The sequence below is a fragment of the Pristis pectinata genome, chromosome 4, assembly GCF_009764475.1.
Source record: "Pristis pectinata isolate sPriPec2 chromosome 4, sPriPec2.1.pri, whole genome shotgun sequence".
NCBI lineage: Eukaryota > Metazoa > Chordata > Chondrichthyes > Rhinopristiformes > Pristidae > Pristis > Pristis pectinata.
Window position 1 is genome coordinate 117,636,548 of NC_067408.1, and position 21,283 is coordinate 117,657,830.

Consider the following 21,283-nt stretch of genomic DNA (forward strand, 5'->3'; position numbering starts at 1 on the left):
TCTCCCTGCTCTCATTCCAGATTTCTGCCTGGTCTCGCTCACAGATATCTGAGGTCTGTGTATTGTTTGAATCACGTACCTGTCTTTGGTCTGTCTCTGATGTCGGGGTGAGGCTGGCTTTGCCTCAGGGTCTGTCACACACGGACAGCTCGGCTCCGTGCGGCCGCAGTCTGTGTGTGAGTTAGCCCAGAGCTGGGGGCTGGGATCCGACACCACAGTAAGTGGGAGGACTTGGCCATTTTGTTTACCTGTGAGGATCTGTACTTCCCATGTGACCGAGTCTCAGTGAAACCCTGTGCCCAGGTGGATGGGAGGAGCTGTGTGCTGTACAACAGACCTGCTCACTGTGACAGCGTGGATTTAAACCCCAACTTCAACTCCTGGGGCCCCCCGAACCTCTCCTTCCCAGACCAACAAAGTCTGGACAATCCTGTCTGTCTGATGCTACAAAATCCACATCAACCTCCAGACTTCCAATTGCATGAGTTTTCACAGAGAGCATGGTGAAGCTGCTACCTTTAGACAGTGCAGTGAATTTAGCAGCTTACTGAAGGCGCAGTGGTCAATGGGATAGAGTAAGCATGCAGCTGATTGTGGAAACTCCCTCACTTGGGACCGTGGTTTAAATCACCACTAATCCCATCCACCAGCAACCAGATGCCAACCATCAGAAGCCTCTGCCTGAAGGGGGTTTGGTTGCAGGGACGGTGGAGTTCATGATTTATTCATCTCCATCCCCGTACCGGCAATCGAGCAGCGCCGGGGAGCTTCGTGGTGTGTCTGCCTCTGCTCCCCAGCTGTCCATTGTTAGATGCCAGGAATGAAGCATTTTGAGAATGGTTTGCACTATTTCCCAATGAGAACAGGGAGTGGATCTCCCTGCTTATTCCTCACCCTCCTGCCGGCGGTTCAGGAGAGGAGCACGCCACGGCTCTGAGCTCCAACCACCACCGCTGACTTCCCCCACCCAACCCCCTGAGAGTACAGACTCCATGACACGAGCTGAGCCAGTTGCCTCACCCCCAGTCTCTTTAAGACCATAAGAAACGGGCAGGAGTCGGCCACCTGGCCCGTCGAGCCTGCTCTGCCATTCCATAAGATCGTGGCTGATCCGGCCGTGGACTCAGCTCCACCTCCCTGCTTTTTCCCTTTCCTGGAAGAAGCCACCCCAGCCATCCCTCCCCACATCCGAACGTGTGACTGTTCTCTGTGCGTTCCTGCCAGCACGCTGACCACATCCTTGCCTAAACACTGGTTAATTTTTGGAAAGCACCAGTTCAAAATAAAACGTCCAGCGTTTGAGCAGACGGGGTGTAGCCACAGGAGGAGCAGGGCTGGTACAAGGGAGCAAGGGGAACTGTACCTGGTTGTGAAAATCTTGCAGCCAGTTCCTGCTAATGGGGTGTAAGGTGCTGTAATTGGACTGGGAATGGGGGGGAATGGATACTCTCAATCCAGCACAGTGTGACAGCCTGGAGAATAGGAACATTCCCCATTAGAGGCTGAGGCTTTGTAGAGGGAGCTTCACTCTGCATCTAACTGTCTCTGCCCTGGGAGTGTGTGATGGGACAATGGAGAGGGAGCTTCACTCTGTATCTAACGGTCCCTGCCCTGGGAGTGTGTGATGGGGGAGTGTAGAGGGAGCTTCACTCTGTATCTAACGGTCCCTGCCCTGGGAGTGTGTGACGGGACGGTGTAGAGGGAGCTTCACTCTATCTAACCCGTGCTGTCTCTGTCCCCTGACAGAATATGATGTATTTCTAGAGCCTTTAATGAAGAGAGATTTATTCTGCACTGACACCCTCCCCTCTGTGAATAGATAATTCACTTAAAACCTTTGCATCATTGTTTTTAATAATATGGTAGTTCATTTCAATAAACTATTAAATGTAGGCTGTGGGTAGATCCATGCAGACAGGTCACAGACTGCCTCAGAGGTTTCTAACCCTGTCCGGTGTGGAAGGTGTTCATTGCACCCAGTACTGGGTCTGGGTTTGTATCACTGGACATTAAGTGGTCTTTGCCCCCCCCCCCCCCCCCCGCACCCGGTACATGTGCATTAAATGCCCCTCTACATGTGTAGTTGGATCCACCCTCTGCCTCGGGTGTGGCCTGTCTCTTCTGTCTCCATTACATCGGTGTCAGTTTTAGCCAGGGCTAACCAGGCGACAGTCCTACCTCTGTTGGAAGGCTGTGGACTTGTCCTGCCCCTCTCACTCTGGCCAGTGCTCCCGGGGCAGCACTGGGGGCAGTTTAGACTGTTGCACGTTCCGTCCTTACCTGAGATGTTAGACTGATGCCACAGCTGCTCTCTAAAATAGATGTAAAAGTTCCCACAGCCCTGCTTTAGAGAGCAGGAGAGTTCTCCCCACTGCTGTGGGTAATGTTTACTCTCAATCGATGTGACTGAAAGCAGATTCTCTGGGTGTTATCCCACTGCTGTGTGTGGGAGCATGCTGAGCACAGATTGGCTGCCACATCAGCCTCTGGTGATGACACTTCAGATCATCATTTGTTGCCCACAGAGCTCCTCGGGAGATCTGTGAGCAGCAAGCAGTACAAAAACCGTGGTCGGGTCTGTCCTGTAGTGGTGTTACCGGTCAGTGTGTAGACTGATTGTAAGATAACTTGTAAATACTTTAGGGCTGTGAAACTTTGTGTGTTCCGGGCTTCAGGGCTGCTGAATCTGTAGATGGGGTCTGATACTTTGTACAGGAAGAGGAGGTGAAGCTTGCTCTCTCCCACGACTGTACTGGGCCCGAGCCCCGCTTCCCTCCATCTTTGCATGTCCTGCAGTTTCATGCACTTAACACAAGGACTTCAGGGAATACAGCACTTGTCAGTGGATGAACCACACAGCAGTCTCCGGGCCTGTGGGCACTGGCTGTGTCGATCTTGCATTTCAGAATAAAGGAGTAAACGATTTCACTTTCCCTGACTCAAGTTTGCTGCTGGGAGTGGGCCGGGTTCACGCCACGACCCAGGCTCTGCGGGGCAGACAGACAGGTGGGTGAATTGGTTTATTATCGCCATGTGGATGGTGGACGGTAACAGTCGTTTCCCCAGGGTAGGGGAGTCTAAAACTCGGGGGCATAGGTTTATGGTGAGGGGAAAGATTTAAGGGGGACCTGAGGGGCAACTTTTTCACGCAGAGGGTGGTGGGTGTGTGGAACGAGCTGCCAGAGGAAGTGGGTGAGGCAGGTACAACAGGGTCATTTAAGAAGCACTCGGATAGGTACACGGAGGGGCAGGGCTTGGAGGGATATGGGCCGAACGCGGGAAATTGGGACTAGCTGGGTGGGCACTGTGGTTGGCATGGACTGGTTGGGCTGAAGGGCCTGTATCCGTGCTGTGTTGCTGTATGACTCTATGTACCAATGTACAGTGAAAAACTTTGTTCTGCATGCCATCCATACAGATCATTTCATGACCTCAGTACATTGAGGTAGCACAAGGAAAACAATAACAGAATGCAGAATAAAGTGTTAGAGTTACAGAGAAAGTGCAGGCAGGCAGACAATAAGGTGCAAGGTCATAACGAGGTAGATTGTGAGGTCAAGAGTCCATTTTATCATACTAGGGAACTGTTCAACAGTGGGTGATTACAAGTGATTATATAGAAGTGATTACACCTCAAATCCTAACTCCACACAGCCCCTCCTCCGTCTCAGCCCCTTCTCACTCATTTACTGTGTGTGCTGTAATCTTGCTTGGACACAGAACAGTACAGCTCAGGAACAGGTCCTTCGGCCCACCATGTCTGTGCCGAACACAATGCTGTATTAAACTAGTCCCTTCTCGCTGCTCACGGTCCACATCCCTCCACTCCCTGCAAATTCATGTGTCTAACAGCCTCTTCAACACCGCTATGGTATCTGCTTCCACCTGGTAGCCTGTTCCAGGCAACACACACAAAGTGCTGGAGGAACTCGGCAGGTCAGGCAGCATCTGTGGAGGGAGATAAACCGTCGATGTTTCAGGTCGAGACCCTTCATCGGAGTTTCTCCAGCATTTTTATCTGTTGCTCCAGATTCCGGCATCTGCGGTATCTCTTGTGTCAGCCTATTCCAGGCACCCACACTCTGTGTAAAAAAAACTTGCCCCACATACACCCTTTAAACTTTCCCCTCTCACCTTAAACCCATGCCCTTCAGTATTTCATATTTCCACACTGGGAAAAAGACTCTGTCTATGCCCCTCATAACCCTCAGGCACAGTAGTGTAGCAGTTAATGTAACGCTATCACAGCGCCAGTGACCCGGGTTCAATTCCGGCCGCTGTCTGTAAGGAATTTGTACGTTCTCCCCGTGTCTGCGTGGGTTTCCTCCAGGTTCTCTGGTTTCCTCCCACATTCCAAAGATGTACGGGTTAGGAAGTTGTGGGGATGCTATGTTGGTGCCGGAAGCGTGGTGACACTTGCGGGCTGCCCCCAGAACACTCTCCACAAAAGATGTATTTTACTGTGTGTTTGGATGTACATGTGACTAATAAAGATATCTCTCTCATCTCAATTTTATAAACCTCTATCAGGTCTCCCCTCGGCCTCCGACACTCCAGAGGAAACAATCCAATTTGTCCAACCTCTCCTCATAGCTCATACTCTCAATCCAGGCTGGTGAACCTCTTCTGCACCCTCTCCAAAGCCTCCACATCCTTCCTGTAATGGGGCGACCAGAACTGCACACAATACTCCAGATGTGGCCTAACCAAAGTTTTATACAGCTGCAACATGACAGAGAAACAGAGGACTGCAGATGCTGGAATCTAGCTGAAAAACACGACGATGCTGGAGGAACTCAGCAGGCCAGGCAGCATCCGTGGGGAAAAGCAGGCGGTCAACGTTTCGGGTCAGGACCCTTCTTCAGGACTGAAGATAGGAAAAGGGTGAAGCCCGATATATAGGAGGGAAAAGCAGAGCAGTGATAGGTGGACAGAAGAGGGGAGGTGGGGTGGGCACAGGGTGGTGATAGGGAGATGCAGGTAAGAGACAGTGATGGGCAGGTGTGGGGCAGGAGGGGAGAGCAGATCCACCGGGGGACGGGGCAAAGGTAAGAGAAAAAGGGGGGTAGAAAAGGATATGCTGGGAAAGGGGAGAAAAGAAGGGGCACGGTGGGTGGGGGTGGGGGGTTTACTTAAAGTGGGAGAATTCAATGTTGATGCCGTCAGGCTGCAGGGTTCCAAGACGGAAAGTGAGGTGCTGTTCCTCCAGTTTGCGCTTGGAATTCTCCTGGCAGTGGAGGAGGCCGAGGACTGACGTATCAGTGATAGTGTGGGAGGGGGAGTTGGTGACTGGCGACGGGGAGATGCAGATCGCGGTTACGGACGGAGCGCAGGTGCTCTGCGAAACGGTCACCTAGTCTGCATTTGGTCTCACCAGTGTAGAGGAGGCCACACTTGGAGCACTGACTGCAGTCGATGATATTAAGGGAGGTGCAGGTGAATCTCTGTCTCACCTGAAAGGACTGTTTGGGTCCCTGGATGGAGGTGGTGTAGGGGCAGGTGTTGCACCTATGGTGGCGGCAGTGGAAAGTCCCCGGGGTAGGAGAGGGATGGGTGGGAGGCTGTGGGGAAGGAGTCTGCTTTTCCCTCCTGTATATTGGGTTCCCCTTTTCCTATCTTCAGTCCTGAAGAAGGGTCCTGACCCAAAATGTTACCCGCCTGCTTTTCCCCACGGATGCTGCCTGGCCTGCTGAGTTCCTCCAGCATCATTGTGTTTTTCATCTGCAACATGACTGACTCTTATACTCTATACCCCTCACGATGAAGGCAAACATGCTGTGCACCTTTACCACACTCTCTACTTGTGTGGCCACTTTCAGGGAGGTATGCATTTGGACCCCAAGATCCCTCTGTATATCAGTGCTCCTAAGGGTCCTGTCACCAAACTCCGAGGCCAAGGAGTCAACACCTCCTTTTGCAATTGGATCCTTGATTTCCTGACCAACAGCCCACGATCAGTGAGGATAGGCAGCAATACCTCCATCAGGATTATTCTCAACACTGGTGCCCAACAAGGCTGTGTCCTCAGCCCTCTACTCCACTCCCTATACACTCATGACTGTGTGGCCAGATTCTGCTCTAACTCCATCTACAGATTTGCAGATGATACCGCCGTAGTGGGCCGTATCTCAAATAACAATGAGTTGAAGTATAGGAAGGAGATAGAGAGCTTAGTGACAACAACCTTTCCCTCAATGTCAGCAATACAAAAGAGCTGGTCATTGACTTCAGGAAAGGGTGCGGTGCACATGCTCCTGTCTACATCAATGGTGCTGAGGTCGAGAGGGTTGAGAGCTTCAAATTCCTCGGAGTGAACATCACCAATAGCCTGTCCTGGTCCAACCATGTAGACACCACGGCCAAGAAAGCTCACCAGCGCCTCTACTTCCTCTGGAGTCTAAAGAAATTTGACATGTCCCTGTTAACCCTCGCCAATTTTTTATCAATGCATCACAGCTTGGTACAGCAACTGCTCTGCCCGTGACCACAAGAAACTGCAGAGAGTTGTGGACACAGCCCAGCACGTCACGGAAACCAGCCTCCCCTCCAGGGAGTCAGTTTAACTACACTTCTCGCTGCCTCAGTAAAGCAGCAGCATAATCAAAGACCCCACCCACTCTGGACATTCTGTCTCCTCCCCTCTCCCATCGGGCAGAAGATACAAAAGCCTGGAAGCACGTACCACCAGGCTCAAGGACAGCTTCTATCCCACTGTTACAAGACTATTGAATGGTTCCCTGGTACGATAAGATGAACTCTTGACCTCACAATCTACCTTGTTGAGACCTTGCACCTTATTGTCTGCCTGCACTGCACTTTCTCTGTAACTGTAACACTTTATTCTGCATTCTGTTATTTTACCCTGTACTACCTCAATGCACTGTGTAATGAATTGATCTGTATGATGGTATGCAAGACAAGTTTTACACTGTACCTCGGTACATGTGAGGATAATAAACCAGTTCCAATTCCAATCCCTACTCAACAGCGATAGACCCGGATGTTACTCTGCTATCGAACTGGTATCTCACACACTGCCTTCACTGCCCTGGGTGAGACACAGCAAGGGGAGGATTGGCCCATGCAGAGAACATGGTAGTGCAGAAACCAGAGGAGGACTGCCACCTTCATGGGATGGACTTCACCATCAAGAATGAGCTGCTCTGGGATCTCAGTGACTGCCCCGGTGGCATGAGTGAATGTCTCCGGACTCTCCATCCCCTTCTAAAGCCACACCTTGTTCTTCAGTGCAGATGACCCAGTCCTGGAGGTGGTGGATGAGGTAAAGGAGGACTTTTGTTCCAACCCTACAAAAGCCCTGGCCCCTGCCCCAGAGGGAGGCAAACTGATCCTCCTGGTGGAGACACCGGAGACTGCAGATGCTGGAATCTGGAACACAGAGCGGTGGAGGAACTCAGTGGTCAGGCAGCATCTGTGGAGGGAAATGGGCCGTCGATGTTTGGAAACATCACTGTGATCCTCCTGTTGACCTCAGGGCCAGGGGAGAAAGGACACAAAGCCCTGGAACAGTGTAAAAGGTGAGGAGGGAGTAGGGAAAGCTAGCTCTGACAGAGTCCTCTTCCTGACAAGTGTTTGGGACACCATCCAGTCACGACAAGCACCCCGTTTCATCACAAGCCCTCCTATCCGGATGCATGACGGCTTGGTACAGCAACTGCTCTGCCCGGGACCTCAAGAAACTGCAGAGAGTTGTGGACACAGCCCAGCACATCATGGAAACCAGCCTCCCCTTCATGGACTCTGCCTACACCGCTCACTGTCTCAGTAAAGCAGCCAACATAATCAAAGACCCCACCCACCCTGAACATTCTCTCTTCTCCCCCTCCCATCAGGCAGAAGATACAAAAGCCTGAAAGCACGTACCACCAGGCTCAAGGGCAGCTTCTATCCCGCTGTTATAAGACTATTGAACGGTTCCATAGCACAATAAGATGGACTCTTGACCTCACAATCTACCTCGTTATGACCTTGCACCTTATTGTTTGCCTGCACTGCACTTTCTCTGTTACTGTGACACTTTATTCTGCATTGTGTTGTCCTTTGTTCAACCTTGATGTGCTGATGTACGGAATGATCTGTAATGGATGGCACTGTATCTCGGTACATGTGACAATAAAAAACCAACAGAATACAGGGCAATGTCCTCCTTCTAAACGCTGACACCAGCTGGATTACATCGTGCCCGAGTGAGGGATTGTGGAGATCGGTCACACCGTGACAGGTGCCGATGGCTGATGGACACCACCACTTCATCCGGTCTGTCAGCTCCACTCCCTGGCCCCTGAATGGTGACAGCAGCGGGCACTGCTCGAAGGTCTCAGCGATGCTGTAGTGAGCTCTGCACCTCAGAGGGAACGTCAGCACAGCCCCAGTGTCCACCGTGCCGAGTCCACCATAATTAGTTCCGGCTGAGAGACTCTTGGCTTCGCTGCCAGAAGACAGCAGGACCGGTTTGATGAGAATGAGTGGGAGATCCAGGAGCTGATTATCCACAAGTGAAAAGGGAAGCTGGGTCCAGTAACGTCATTTCTGACGGGAATATAAACTTCAACATCAGCTGAGGGCTGAGGTCCAACCACAAGGTGAGCCAAAGGGCAGGTGGTGCACCAGGGTCAGCAACTCCCTGGTAACCACGTCACACGTGGGTAAGATAAGATTTCTTTATTAGTCACACGTATGTCGAAACACACAGCGAAATGCATCTTTTTGCGTAGAGTGTTCTGGGGGCAGCCCACAAGTGTCGCCACACTTCCGGCGCCAACGTAGCACGCCCACAACTTCCTAACCTGTACGTCTTTGGAATGTGGGAGGAAACCGGAGCACCCGGAGGAAACCCACACAGACACAGGGAGAACGTACAAACTCCTTACAGAGAGCGGCCAAAATTGAACCCGGGTCGCTGGCGCTGTAATAGTGTGACGCTAACTGCTGCACTACCTGCCCTTTAAGGATTCTTCAAGGATCATGACCACCAGCGGAGACAGTGTCCAGGACGGAGAGGCAGCCTGCGGCCACTGGAAGACACACTTCGAAGGTCTCCCTGGCTCAGACTTTGTCATGGATGTGTAGACTCCAGCCCACAGCACGCTGTCCACAACATTCTTAATGCAGGGGACACAGGAGACTGCAGATGCTGGAATCTGGTGAGAGAGGAAGATGGAGCCTGGAACCAAAGGGAGGTGGGGAGGGCAGGTGGGAACAGTGGGGGGAGGTGACCCAGTGAGAGGGGTGTTGGGGGGATGGACAGATGAGGTGGGTGGTGCGATGGGTGTAGGAGGAACTGGGTAGATCAGGAGGAGAGAGAAATGGAACAGAAGGGGAGCAGGTTACCTGAAGTTGGAGAATTCAATGTTCACGCCGTCGGGTTGTAGACTGCCCCGGGGGAATGCGAGGGCCTTCTTAACGCCCAGCAGGTGAGTGAGGAGGAGGCCCATCACCCCAAGGCAATTAGATCTCCAGAGCAGATGAAACCCCCAGTGAAGTCCTGTGACATTGTGGAGAGTTCCTCAGGCACCAACTCACAACCTCATCGTCCTCGTCTGGGAAAAGGCGAGATTCCAGCAATTCCAGAGACGCATAATCCCAGCTAAACTCACGAATGTAGTCTTGTCCAATTGTGGTGATTACACAGAACACAGAAGAGTACAGCACAGGAACAGGCCCTTCAGCCCACCATGTCTGTGCTGACCATGATGTCGAATTAAACCTTAAAATGTCAAATTAAATTTAACACCCTCCAGTATTTGACATTCCTACTCTGGGAGAAGGACTCTGGCTCTCTACCCTATCTATGCCTCTCATAATTTTATAAACCTTTATCAGGTCTCCCCTCAGCCTCCAACGCTCCAGAGAAAACAACCCAAGTTTGTCCAGCCTCTCCTTATAGCTCATGCCCTCTAATCCAGGCAGCATCCTGGTAAACCTCTTCTGCACCCTCTCCAAAGCCTCCACAAGCTTCCTGTAATGGGGCGACCAGAACTGCACACAGTACTCCAAGTGTTTTGCACAGCTGCGACATGACGTCCTGACTCTTACACTCAACACCCTGACCGACGAAGGCCAGCATGCCGTACACCTTCTTTACCAGAGGGCTCTTCCTGCTGTTTGCCACAGGGAAAGTTATTGCAAGGTTCTCCTTAAGCTCTTCCTTCCAGTGGCTGAGGATCTCCTCCCAGAGTCATCGAGCTCTACAGCACAGAAACAGGCCCTTCAGCCCACCATATCCATGCCAACCATCGTGTCTATCTACACTAATCCCACCTGCCTGCATCAGCTCCCTCTCCCTCCATGTCCTGCTCATTCAAGCACCCGTCCAGATGCCTCTTAAATGTTGTTCTTGTTCCTGCCTCCACCACCCCCTCTGGCAGCTCGTTCTAGATACCAACTACTGTGTGTGAAACATTTACCCCTCAGATCCCCTTTAAACCTCCTCCCTCTCACCTTAAACCCATGCCCTCCAGTTTTAGACACCCCTGTCCTGGGAAACAGACGCTGGCTATCTGCCCTGTCCACCTCTCCCATAAGTTTACAAACTTCTCTCATGTCACCCCTCAGCCTCCTTCACTCCAGGGAAAACAGTCCCCGCCTGTCCAATCTCGTTCTGCATTGTGTTATTGTTCTCGCCTGTACTACTCTGTTTTTTACACAGAGAGTGGTGGGTGCCTGGAACGCACTGCCGGCAGAGGTTGTGGGGGCAGATACATTAGAGACATTTAAGAAACTCTTAGATAGACACATGAATGATAGAGAAATGGAGGGCTATGTGGGAGGGAAGGGTTAGATAGATCTTAGAGCAGGATTGTAGACCTGCACACCTGAAACCCTTTGCTCTGAGTCCTTCCCTTGCCTCCTGCCACAGGAATCCATCTGCAACATTTTTGGCAGCCGATGAAAGCTTTCAGACAATTCAAACCTTCCCACAAATCCACAGCTGTGTTCTCACCAATCCTGCTAGTGTCACCTCCCGTACAAATCCGTGCCGATAATCATGATTTTCTAAGCGATGTAATTAAAACTAAATCCCAGCTCCCCTCTCGGTGGTGAATGGGACCTGGGGAGGGCAGCGGGGAAGGTTCTGGAGAATTGTCAGATTAACGCTGGGTCTGAAAAGGTTACATTGAGAGCAGATGTGAAGTGAAGGAGATTAAAGTGTGATCTGATTGAGTGTTTAAAAGGATTAAAGTTACAATTAGGGCAGGAAGAGAAAGAATATTCCTTCAAGTGGGTGAATCCTGAGCAGGAGTGTCACAGGCTCAGGGTGAGGTGGGGTAATACAGGGTGGGAAGAACTGGGACATTTCCCCCCCCCCACCCCCACACTCCTCCATCCCCAGTCTCCAGTTACAGGGGTAAAAGAAAAAGGCTGCAGACTGAACCAGAACTTTGTGGTTCAGGATGTGAAGGGTTAATAAATGAAAGCGAGAGAGTGGAGGCAAGATATGAAATGGTGAGGACTGAATGATCCCGTCCTGTCCTGTGGTGTGGGGAAGGGGACAGGAGGAGAGGAGGTGTCATAGAACATAGAACAGTACAGCACGGAACAGGCCCTTCGGCCCACAATGTTGTGCCAATATAGCTAATCCCTCTGACCTACAGAATGCCCATATCCCTCATTCATGTGCCCATCCAAGCCCCTCTTAAAAACCCCCAATGAATTTGCCTCCACCACCCTATCAGGCAACGCATTCCAGGCATCCACCACTGTCTAAAAAAAACATACCCCTCACGTCTGTTCTGAACCTACCCCCTCTCACCTTAAGTGCATGCCCTCTGGTATTGGGTCGCTCAGTAATGGGAAAAAGATGTTGCTTGTCCACCCTATCTGTGCCCCTCATAATTTTATACACTTGCAATTGATCACCCCTCAGCCTCCACCGCTCCAGAGAAAAGAGCCCAAGTTTGTCCAGCCTCTCCCCTGGCAGAGTTACCCTGGAGAGTGAGATCTGAGAGTGGACCCGGTGTGTGCTCTGTGGATGAATGTTGGGGGTGGGGGGGGGGGGAACGAGCTGTGGGGCAGTTGAGGCAGACAGGTGTGTCCCGCAACGTTCAGACACACTGGGTCAGGCTGTGGTTCAACCTTCCGCACACTGAAGGACCCCTGAATATTCAAAGTAATTACAGCACCAGTGTGGTAAAATCTGTCACAGTGAGGGACTGTACCCTGGGGAGAGTCGGTACCTCAGGGACCGTACCCCGGGGAGAGTCGGTACCTCGGGGACCATACCCCGGGGAGAGTCGGTACCTCGGGGATTGTACCCCGGGGAGAGTTGGTACCTTGGGGACCGTACCCCAGGGAGAGTCAGCACCCTGGGGACCGTACCCCGGGGAGAGCCGGTACCTCGGGGACCATACCCCGGGGAGAGTCGGTACCTCGGGGATTGTACCCCGGGGAGAGTCGGTACCTCGGGGATTGTACCCCGGGGAGAGTCGGTACCTCGGGGACCGTACCCCAGGGAGAGTCAGCACCCTGGGGACCGTACCCCGGGGAGAGCCGGTACCTCGGGGACCATACCCCGGGGAGAGTCGGTACCTCGGGGATTGTACCCCGGGGAGAGTCGGTACCTCGGGGACCGTACCCCAGGGAGAGTCAGCACCCTGGGGACCGTACCCCGGGGAGAGCCGGTACCTCGGGGACCATACCCCGGGGAGAGTCGGTACCTCGGGGATTGTACCCCGGGGAGAGTCGGTACCTCGGGGATTGTACCCCGGGGAGAGTCGGTACCTCGGGGACCGTACCCCAGGGAGAGTCAGCACCCTGGGGACCGTACCCCGGGGAGAGCCGGTACCTCGGGGACCATACCCCAGGGAGAGTCGGCACCCTGGGGACCATATCCCAGGGAGAGTCGGCACCCTGGGGACCGTACCCCAGGGAGAGTCGGTACCTCGGGGACCGTACCCCAGGGAGAGTCAGCACCCTGGGGACCGTACCCCGGGGAGAGCCGGTACCTCGGGGACCATACCCCAGGGAGAGTCGGTACCTCGGGGACCATAACCCGGGGAGAGTTGGAACCAATCCGAGCATCCTCGCTGTGATATGGTGCTGTGTGCGTTGAGTCAGTGATTCAGGAGGTGCTGGTCCACAGGGTTACTGCCATGTGATTTATTTTACTGGAGGACTGTCCATCCCTCCGTCCACCCCCAGCCGGGTTTGTCCCTCCTGTGGGCTGCGTCGCCGGCGACCAGCTCCCTCCCTCAGGCCGAGCTCGGACCACGGTGGCCCAGCAGGATGTCCATCACACCAGCAGCCAGCAGCGCGGCCATTCCAGCCCGGCTGCTCGCGTCCCGAGTCTCCAGGATCCTGCGGAGACAGGGAGACTGACTCCAGCCGCTGCCTGTGGCAACATTCCCAGCCACGCCTCACACACACGGCAGGGTGAACCCCTCCCACCGGATCCCTCCGCTTCCCTCAGCTCACTGCACCTCCCCCTCCAGCTCTCTGGTCTCCCTCCCCAAACTCTTTACCTGGGCAGCAGGTCGAACCCCGATGTGAACCTGTCACCTGGAGAGAGCTGAGGCGGGTGAATCAGTGTCAATCCGTAAACTGAACCCCGGTGAGGGTCAGTGTGTGTGTGGGACCCTTCCCCCAGTGAGGGTCAGTGTGTGTGTGGGACCCGTCCCCCAGTGGGGGTCAGTGCGTGTGTGTGGGACCCGTCCCCCAGTGAGGGTCAGTGTGTGTGTGTGGGACCCGTCCCCCAGTGGGGGTCAGTGTGTGTGTGGGACCCGTCCCCCAGTGGGGGTCAGTGTGTGTGTGGGACCCGTCCCCCAGTGAGGGTCAGTGTGTGTGTGGGACCCGTCCCCCAGTGGGGGTCAGTGTGTGTGTGTGGGACCCGTCCCCCAGTGGGGGTCAGTGTGTGTGTGTGGGACCCATCTCCCAGTGAGGGTCAGTGTGTGTGTGGGACCCGTCCCCCAGTGGGGGTCAGTGTGTGTGGGTGGGTGGAGGGGTGGGGAGGTGAGGGGTGAGGGGAGGGTGGAGAGGAGGGGTGAGGGGTGGGGAGGGGGGAGGGAGAGGGGAAAGGCAAGCAGAGGGGTGAGGGGAGTGGTGGAGGAGTTTGGAGGGGAGGGGTGAGGGAGTAGGGTGGAGGGGAGGGGGGGTGTACACAGAACGAGGTGTGATCACCGCTCGGCCTGGGCCGGGTCTCGGCTCATTTCCCTCAGCGTGTCCCTGAAGCCGGGGTTGTTGATGACGGACTGTATCTCCGGGTGCTCCGCAATGGCGTTCAGCTTCTCCTCGTCCTTGGGGCTGAGTCCCAGCGACTGAAAGAAGCTCTGCGCCGAGCTCTGGTTGCTCTTTTTCTGGATAACTTCCCCTGGAGGAGGGAAAAGTCAGAGAGTGGGACAGGCGAGGTGATGGATCTCAGCCTGTGCATCTCTCCACGGGATGGCCTGGTTCCGTGGGGCCCTGACACGGTGCGAGAGGGGCTGCGGTGCTGGAGTTGGTAATTGGTTTATTATTGCCACATGTACCAAGGTACAGTGAAAAACTTGCATGCCGTCCATACAGATCATTTCATCACATCAGTGCATTGAGGTAGTACAAGGGAAAACAATAACAGAATGCAGAATAAAGTGTTACAGTTACAGAGAAAGTGCAGTGCAGGCAGACAATAAGGTGCAAGGCCATAACAAGGTAGATTGTGAGGTCAAGAGTCTGTCTCATCGTACTAGAGGACCGTTCAATAGTCTTATAACAGCGGGATAGAAGCTGTCCTTGAGCCTGGTGGTTCGTGCTTCCAGGCTTTTTTATCTTCTGCCCAATGGGAGGGGGGAGAAGAGAGAATGTCCAGGGTGGGCGGGGTCTTTGATTAATGGCAGGACTCTTAGCAGTGTGGAGGAACAGAGGGATCTAGGGGTCCACGTCCATAGATCCCTCAAGGTTGCTGCGCAGGTTGATAGATTTGTTAAGAAGGCATATGGTGCGTTGGCCTTCATTAGTCGGGGGATTGAGTTCAAGAGCCGCGAGGTGATGTTGCAGCTCTATAGAACCCTGGTTAGACCACACTTGGAGTATTGTGTTCAGTTCATTATAGGTCGCCTCATTATAGGAAGGATGTGGAAGCTTTAGAGAGGGTGCAGAGGAGATTTACCAGGATTGTTGCATGGATTGGAGAGCATGACTCATGAGGATAGGTTGACTGAGCTATGGCTTTTCTCTTTGGAGACAAGGAGGATGAGAGGTGATTTGATAGAGGTGTACAAGATGATAAGAGGCACAGATCAAGTGGACAGTCAGAGACTTTTTCCCAGGGTGAAAATGGCTAACACGAGGGGACATAATTTTAAGGTGATTGGAGGGAGGTATAAGGGGGATGTCAGGGGTAAGCTTTTTACACAGAGAGTGGTGGGTGTGTGGAACGCACTGCCGGCAGAGGTCGTGGGGGCAGATACATTAGGGACATTTAAGAGACTCTTAGATAGTTACATGAATGATAGAGAAATGGAGAGCTATGTGGGAGGGAAGGGTTAGATAGATCTCAGAAAAGGATAAAATGTCGGCACAACATTGTGGGCCAAAGGGCCTGCACTGTGCTGTAATGTTTTATGTTCCAATGGGAGGGGCAACTAAATTGTGGCACAATTATGGGAGGAGCAAATAATGCCAGAGGGCAATGTGTGGGAGGGGCTTTACCAGCAATGCCCTCATCCCATCGGTAGATGGAGCCTGAAATCAGGGAGTTTGATTGCATTGTTTTAATGCTGGAAGTTTCTTTATAAGAGCTGCCTCCAACACCTGGACAGGGGAGGGGTATTTGGAGGGGCCCCTGGAGAGGGGATACCTCACTGGGGTGAAGGGGAAGAACGGGGCAGTGGGCCAGAAGGGATTACCCTAGCAGGAGCCATGGGCCGAATGGCCTCCGTGCATGATGCCCACTGGTGGGAGGGTCAGAGGTCGCCCACAGTGGGGTGGCGTCAGCAGGGACCTGCTCACACGCCGGGCTGTGGAAGTTTGGAGCCCCCTCCCACCCAACCCCCAGGGCGGGGGAGCTGCTGGGATCCGGAGCCCTGGCATCGTTTAGTTCGGGGCGGGGGGGGTTTGTGGGCAGCTGAGGTGTGCCCGTCAGCAGAGGTGGCTGGTCTGGGCACCAGAGACTGACACCCTCGTCACACTGACCGATGATCTCCAGCAGGTCCTTGATGAAGATCATCTCCTCATCGCTTTCCTCAAAGTGCTGCATGAACCCCTCAGGGTCCTCCTGGAGCCACTTCATGGCGTGGGCAAAGTGGGGGTCTTGCATCTGCTTCAGGAGCCGGGGGTGTCTGCCGATCGCAGCCTCCACATCTGGATGGCCCCAGTCTGCAAGTGAAGACAGTCCGTAAATATCTGTAGAAGGCTGACAAATAGAACACAGAACACAGAACAGTACAGCACAGGAACAGGCCCTTCGGCCCACAGTGTCTGTGCTGACCATGATGCCAAATTAAACTAAATCCCTTCTGCCTGCACGTGATCCATATTCCTCCATTCCCTGCGTATCCATGTGTCTAACAGTCTCTTCAACACCACTATGGTATTTGCCTCCACCACCACCCCTGGCAGCACATTCCAGGCACCCACCACTCTCTGTGTAAAAAACTTGCCCCGCACATCTCTTTTAAACTTTCCCCCTTCTCACCTTAAAGCTATGTCCTCTAGTATTTGACATTTCTACCCTGGGAAAACAATTTTGACTGTCTACCCTATGTCCGCCTCTCATAATTTTAGAAACTTCTATCAGATCTCCCCTCAGCTCCCAACGCTCCAGAGGAAACAACCCAATTTGTCCAACTTTCCCCTACAGTTAATGTTCTCCAATCCAGGCAGCATCCTGGTGAACCTCTTCTGCACCCTCTCCAAAGCCTCCACATCCTTCCTGTAACGGGGCGACCAGAACTGCACACAACACTCCAAGTGCGGCCTGACCAGCTGCAACGTGACTTCCTGATTCCTGAACTCAATGTCTCAACTAATAAAGAAAAGCGCACTCTGTCTACCTGTGTGGCCACTTTCAGGGAGCTGTGGACTTGGACCTCAAGACCCCTCTGTACATCAATGCCAGCTGAAGTCTGGCACCGGGGGAAGGAAGTTTGGCCCACGCTGTCTGTGGGGTGGGGAAAGGGCTCCCAGCCTGACCCCACACCCACCACTGGCTCTGCACCCTGCAGGTCTCAGCTCTTCAGGGACACACCTGGAGACTGTTTCTGCCTCTCCCACCCTCTCAGAGGGCCATGGTTCCACATCCCCACCACCCTCCGAGTGAATATACCCCTCACCTCCCCTCTTCTGATTCCCGTCACCCTCTGTCCCCTGATTCTTGACCCCTTCACCAAAGGAAATCCTTCCTATTTATTCTATCCAAGGCTTTCATACATTTGCATCTCAATTAAATCTTGCCCCAGTACTGGAAACAACCTGGTGAATCTCCTCTGCACCCTCTCCAGTACAATCACCTCCTTCCTGTAGTGTGGGACGGGAACTGCACACAACTGGTGTTGAATAAATTCTAACATGTAATCCTGCTCCCGTTCTAGACTCAGGGCCTCAGGTAACAAAGGAACGCATCCCGTTTGCCGCCTTAGCAGGCATGTGATGTTGAGGCTCTATAAGGCATTGGTAAGACCTCACTTGGAGTACTGTGTGCAGTTTTGGGCTCCTTATTTAAGAAAGGATGTGCTGACGTTGGGGTGGGTTCAGAGAAGATTCACCAGAATAATTCCAGGAATGAGAGGGTTAACATATGAGGAACGTTTGACGGCTCTTGGGCTGTACTCCTTGGAGTTCAGAAGAATGAGGGGGGACCTCATAGAAACATTTCGAATGTTAAAAGGCCTGGACAGAGTAGATGTGGCAAAGTTGTTTCCCATGGTAGGGGAGTCTAGTACAAGAGGGCACGACTTCAGGATTGAAGGGTGCCCATTCAGAACAGAGATGCGGAGAAATTTCTTCAGCGAGAGAGTGGTGAATCTGTGGAATTTGTTGCCACGGGCGGCTGTGGAGGCAAAGTCATTGGGTGTATTTAAGGCAGAGATTGATAGGTATCTGAGTAGCCAGGGCATCAAGGGTTATGGTGAGAAGGCGGGGGAGTGGGGTTAAACGGGAGAATGGATCAGCTCGTGATAGAATGGCGGAGCAGACTCGATGGGCCGAATGGCCGACCTGCTCCTTTGTCTTATGGTCTTATGGTCTTAACCACCTCATTTATCTGTGCTCCTCCCTTTCAGGATCTGTGGACAAACACACCAAAGTCCCCCTGTTCCTCCACACCCCTCAATACCCTCCAATTTATTGGGTCATACCCCTGCCTTGGTGCACCTGCCCAGTTGCATCATACGTCACAGAGTTCTGTGGTCCAAACTCATCACAATAAAGTGTTACTGTGTTCAGTTCTGGTCACCTACCTGCAGGAAAGATATCAATAAGCTTGAAAGAGTTCAAAGAAAATTTACACGGATGTTGCTGGGACTTGAGGACCTGAGTTACAGGGAAAGGTTGAACAGGTGAGGACTTTATTCCCTGGAGTGCAGGAGCATGAGGGGAGATCTTATAGAGGTCTACAAAATTATGAGGGGTATAGACAGGGTGAATGCATGCAGGCTTTTTCCCCTCAAGTTGGGTGAGACTAGAACTAGAGGACGTAGGTTTAGGGTGAAAGGTGAATATATAAGGAGAATCTGAGGGGAAACTTCTTCACTCAGAGGGTGGTGTGAGTGTGGAACGAGGGCAGCCAGACAGGTCCCAGGGCCAGGGCGGGATCTGGGGTGGGGAGCAGGAGAGCTGAGGGTGGGGGGGGGGTGGGGGTTGGCGACAGCACTGGAGAAGGAACCCACCCGTGAACATCAGCTGATCCAGATGTTCCCTCAGGTTGTGCTGCAGTTTGAAGACATTCTTGCATTTTAACTTGACTTTGCTCCTCTGCTCCTCCTGAGCAGGAGTTGCCCCCTGAGCCAACCTCCGCTGGGCGACCCCAGGCTCCTCCCTCTGTCGCCACAGCGACTGCCTGGCTGGCTGTGATTGGGTGAAACCGCCATCCCTCGCCAGCTCCTCATCGGCCAGCAGATTCTTCGGGGTGGTGTCCGAGCGCGGGTGGGGGATCTTCTCTGGGAGCTGACCCTTGCTTGGGCTTTGGCCCAGAAACCACGGGGAGGCTTTCGGCCCGGAGCTCCTGAGCAAGAAGCCCCTGCGAAGGCCTCCAAAGGGGTGAGGGCTCCCTCCGCAATGGCTCCCTCGAGGCCTCTTCCAACCTCTGTCATTCAGTTCCTGTGGAACAGGCAACACCTGAGAGGTGAGTACGTTGGTAGATTGGTTTATTATTGTCACATGTACCTTTGTCATTTGTCACATCAATAAATTGGTTTATTGATTGGCACCTCCTTGATGTAAAGGGGATAGATGGGGCAGAGTTTGTTCGGTGTGTACAGGAAGGATTCCTGACACAGTATGAGGACAAGCTGACTAGAGGAGAGGCCATACTGGACCTGGTGCGAGGCAATGAGCCTGATCCGGTTTCAGATCTCTCGGTGGGAGAGCATTTTGGAGATGGTGACCATAACTCCTTGACCTTTACCATAGCCTTGGAGAGGGATAGGAGCAGACCATATGGGAAAGTATTTAACTGGGGGAGGGGGAATTATGATGCTATTCGGCAGGAACTTGGGAGCGTAAATCGGGAACAGATGTTCTTCGGGAAGTGCACAGCGGAAATGTGGAGGTTGTTTAAGGAATACTCGTATGGGGCTCTGGATAGGTTTGTCCCATTGAGGCAGGGTAAGGATGGTAGAGTGAAGGAACCGTGGTTGACACGAGATGTAGAATATCTTGTCAAGAGGAAGAAAGAATCATAACTGAGGTTTAGAAAGCATGGATCAGAGAGGGCTCTGGAGAGTTACAAGGTAGCCAGGAGGGAGCTTAAGAATGGACTTGGGAGAGCTAGAAGGGGGCATGAGAAGTCCTTGGTGAGTAGGATCAAGGAAAACCCCAAGGTGTTCTACACCTATGTGAAGAATAAGAGGATGACGAGAGTGAGGGTAGGACCGATCAGGGATAAAAAAGGAAACATGTGCCTGGAGTCAGAAGAGGTAGGGGAGGTCCTTAATGAATACTTTGCTTCAGTATTCACCAGAGAGAGAGACCTTGACGTTTGTGAGGATGGTGTACGACAGACTGATATGCTAGGGCATGTCGACGTGAGGAAAGAGAATGTGCTGGAACTGTTGGAAAACATCAGAATAGATAAGTCACCAGTGCCGGATGGGATATATCCAAGGTTATTACGGGACGCGAGGGAAGAGATTGCTGCACCTTTGGCGATGATCCTTGCATCCTCACTGGCCACAGGAGTAGTGCCAGATGATTGGAGGGTGGCAAATGTTGTTCCTTTGTTTAAAAAAGGAAGTAGGGATAACCCTGGGAATTACAGACCAGTGAGTCTTACTTCAGTGGTGGGCAAATTACTGGAGAAGATTCTTAGAGACAGGATTTATGGGCATTTGGAGAAGCATAGGCTGATTAGGGACAGTCAGCATGGCTTTGTGAGGGGCACCTCGTGCCTCACGAGCCTGATTGAATTCTTCGAGGATGTGACAAAGCACATTGATGAAGGTAGAGCAGTGGATGTGGTGTACATGGATTTTAATAAGGTGTTTGATAAGGTTCCTCATGGAAGGCTTATTCAGAAAGTCAGGAGGCATGGGATCCAGGGAAACTTGGCTGTGTGGATTCAGAATTGGCTCACCCATAGAAGACAGAGGGTGGTGGTAGATGGAGCATATTCTGCCTGGAGGTTGGTGACCAGTGGTGTTCCACAGGGATCTGTTCTGGGACCCCTGCTCTTTGTGATTTTTATAAATGTCTTGGATGAGGATGTGGAAGGGTGGGTTAGTAAGTTTGCTGATGATACAAAGGTTGGTGGTGTTGTGGATAGTGTAGAAGGTCACTGTAGATTATAACAGGATATTGATAGAATGCAGAGCTGGGCTGAGAAGTGGCAGATGGAGTTCAACCCGGATAAGTGTGAAGTGATACACTTTGGGAGATTGAATTTGAAGGCAGAGTACAAGGTTAATGGCAGGACTCTCAGCATTGTGGAGGAGCAGAGGGATCTTGGGGTCCACGTCCATAAATCCCTCAAGGTTGCTGTGCAAGTTGATAGGGTTGTTAAGAAGGCGTACGGAGTGTTGTCCTTCATTAGTCGGGGTATTGAGTTCAAGAGCCGGGAGGTGATGTTGCAGCTCGATAGAACCCTGGTCGGACCACGCTTGGAGTATTGTGTTCAGTTCTGGTCGCCTCATTA